The sequence below is a fragment of the Cryptomeria japonica genome, chromosome 7, assembly GCF_030272615.1.
Source record: "Cryptomeria japonica chromosome 7, Sugi_1.0, whole genome shotgun sequence".
Classification (NCBI taxonomy): domain Eukaryota; kingdom Viridiplantae; phylum Streptophyta; class Pinopsida; order Cupressales; family Cupressaceae; genus Cryptomeria; species Cryptomeria japonica.
The window spans coordinates 378737507-378741358 of NC_081411.1; positions in this window are offsets into that span (position 1 = coordinate 378737507).

A 3852-nucleotide genomic window follows, 5' to 3' on the forward strand; every position below is an offset into this window, starting at 1 on the left:
TCCATACACAACTTATCTTCACCTCCAAAAATGATATCATCAACAAAGACTTCAATAATGAATACGTCATCATCAGTGATCTTATAATATAAATTCTTGTCAACATTACCTTTAGTGAAATCAAGCTTCAAAAGATATTTATCCAGTCTTCCATTCCAAGCTCTAAGGGCTTGTTTCAATCCATATAAAGCTTTTATTAACTTGTAAACCATGTGTTTTGTCATTTGAAAGTGAAAATCCATCAGGTTGCTCAATATAAACTTCCTCTTCAAGATCTCCATTTAGAAATGTACACTTAACATCCATCTGATAAACCTTGTAGTTCTTATGTGCTACATAAGCAAGAAATAATCTCACAACTTCAATTCTAGCTACCGGTGCAAAGGTTTCATCATATATCAATTCCTTCCTTTTGAGAATATCCTTTACAAACCAATCTTGTTTTATTCCTCACAACTTGTCCATATTCATTCAATTTATTCCTAAAAACCCATTTAGTTCCAATAACATTCTTATTTTTAGTTCAGGGAACTAAAATCCATGTGTTATTTGATCTAATTCTTCTTCCATAGCTTTCATCCAACATTCATCTTTACAAGATTCAATTAGTGATGCTGGTTCGATTTGAGAAATTAAACATACCTCATCAACTGCCAACCTTCTTCTTGTCATCACTCCTTTGTTTTTGTCTCCAATGATCTGATCTTTTGAATGATTCAACCTTGCATACCTAGGGGTCTTCTGATTTTCTGTTCATCTGTCCCAATCTTCAGTTACTATTGAATTTTTTGATACTACAAGAGTAATTGGTTCAACATTTTTCTTTGGTGTAGGTGCTACTGGCTCAGTTAGGATCATTTCCACTATCGGTTCTCTCTTATAAGTTTTGATTTGACTTCTGTTTTGCTCATCCACCTTGACATTTGTGCTCTCCACAATTCTATGCAATTTTTTGTTATAGCATCTATATGCTTTTCTTTCATTAGAATAACCAAGAAATATTCCTTCATCACATCTAGGATCAAACTTTCCAATGGAATCATCTCTTTTGATATAGCATTTACTACCAAAGATTCTAAAATACTTAACTATCAGTGTATGACCAAACCATAACTCACAAGGTGTCTTACTAGTATCTCCTTTTATATGAACTCTATTGAATGTGTATAATGTCATGCTTACAACTTCTCTCCAATAGACATGAGGAAGATTAACTTCCATCATCATATTTCTAGCTGCATCCAAGATAGTTCTAATCTTCCTTTCCAGAACTCTATTCTGCTGAGGTGTCTGGGGTGTAGACAACTGTTTCCTTATCCCATTCTTCTCACAATAGTTGTTAAATTCACCAGATGTGAATTCTCCACCCTAATATGACCTTAAGCATTTAATATTCAATCCTATCTTTGTGTCAACTTTAGCTTTAAAGATTTTAAAATTTTCAAATGCTTTAGACTTCTCCCTTAGAAAAGTAACCCACATCATTCTTTAATGATCATCAATTATTAGCATGAAATATCTATCACCCTAAAAAACTTTTGATTCTAGTAGGACCACACAAATTAGTATGAATAAGATCAAGAACATCATTAGATTTGTCTTGTATACTCTTAAAAGAAGTTCTGATTTTTTTTCCCATTTGACATTCCTTACATATCAGATTATAGGGCTTTACAATCTTAGGTATATCTCTAACTGCCTTAGTAGAACTAATCTTCACAATTGTGAGATTTTACCAAGATCAAGAGCTCAATGAAAAGTACAAAATAGAGAGACAAAATATAGAACAAGAATAAACTATATTCTCATCAATAGATAAATGATCAAAGGTGTTACATACAATGTAGATGAGTTTGCTTATATAGGCAAGTAAATATGGATATGTGAGCACAGAAACATGATGTGTGGCTCAATAAGAAACAAGGGTAGGTAGGGATAAGTAGGGGTAGGTAGGAGAAACAATAAAATATTCCACATGAGGTGGAGCACCCACCGAAGGTGGAATTATCACTCCACAATAAGTGGATATGATAGAGTAGTAACAAGATCACACCATGATAGGTGGAAATTCTCCTATACACACTATCCCAATGTGGCACAAACACCCAAGTGTCTCATACCCAAATTACAATGAAATGCATTATCCTAAGTAAACTTAAGCAAGGTGTAATAACATCCAACATAAATAATTAATTACACAAATAGCCCCCCTTAAGTGCAACTTAGGGGAATGCACTTAAGTCTACAATTTTACTAAGCAATGCAAGATGGGTCCCGGATACAAGGCCATGTTAGGTACCCATGTACAAATGCAAATGCATGCAAAATAATACAATCTCTCATAAAGTGGGAAAAGAGAGAAAAACCCAATGGGAAAAAACCCTCCCCTAAAAGAGAGATGAAAGCTATACAAGAGAACTCTCATAGAAGCATGTGAGGAAAAAAATCCTATGTGAGGAAAAAGTCCCCCCCATATGAGAGAAGAAGAGAAGCTAGGTAGCCCCCCCTCAATGTAGAATCTACACCAATGGTAGAAGCTCGAGAATGAATGAAGAAAATGCTCCATGAACATCAAACAACATTTATCCCCTTAGGAAGAAACAAAACCAAAGGTTTATCGATGAAATCTCCCCAATCATGAAGGGGAGATGTAGGGAAAAAACTCATGATGAATGAAGTCTCTGAAAACTGCTCAAGTGTCCCCATGTCAATGATGAAAGATACCCCATCCAAAGGTGGTGAAATGCTCCACACTACTGAAAAAGGCACTCCAAGATCTAGTGGAGATGAATATAGAACATGTCCCAAATACTCACATGTCTCCTCTAAGCATAAAGAGACCTCCTCGAACTGTTGTACATAAAAATACACAATCATGTCAACCTTGAAAGAATGATCATGTAGAGAATGAACAAGAGGGTCAGAGTGTTCCCTTGCAACAATCAAAGAAGGATCATCTTCATCAAAGAGAAGATAAATATCATCAATGATGTCTCCCAAATCTGCAATGTAGGGTTCCACAAACAAACTTGCAATGTTTGTCTATTAGGACCCAGGAGGCAACCTAGAGGGGGGGGGTGTGAATTAGTTGACTATGAATTTCAGCCCAAATACAACTTAATCAAACTTGATACATTATACTGATAAAATAAAATTAAATTTTGGTTAATAGATTAATAGTTAATATCAATACCGATGAAACTTAATGCATGATACGAAAAGATAAACAACATCCATAACACATAACACAAAGATTTGTACGTTGAAACCCTATAGGGAAAAAATTATGGTGGGAAACCTTACCCACAAATAGATGATACTACTACAGATAGTATGTGTATACAAATGGGGTCTTCACATGGAGAAAGGCCAACCACCTAGAGCTCACTGCTCAGTCACAAAATAGGAGTCACACTGACTACCATTAGATGGTTAAATCTAATGATAATGTACTGCTCAAAGTAGCATCTCCAATGCTGGATTCAGTACCGGTTAAGCTCTAATAATCACCTTCTAACCTTCCTTGAACCTTCTCTATGGTGTGCTCATATGATCTTCAATTTTTGCACATACCATGTTACATAACCTTACATACCATATGTCGTCACATGTCCATTATTCTATATATATTTCATCAATTGAGATCTTACATATATACCAAAACCTAAGACCAAATGTGTAGGTCAGCTCACTAAGAATATTACAATAAAATCAATTACAAATAAGTCAAGATGCGATGCATCATGTCGGCTCATTTACAACAATATCGAATTAATAAATCATCTCCATAATGTGTCGTGCTGATCTAGAATAGATAATGCATACCGGTGCATAATCTAGACAAATTTGTTG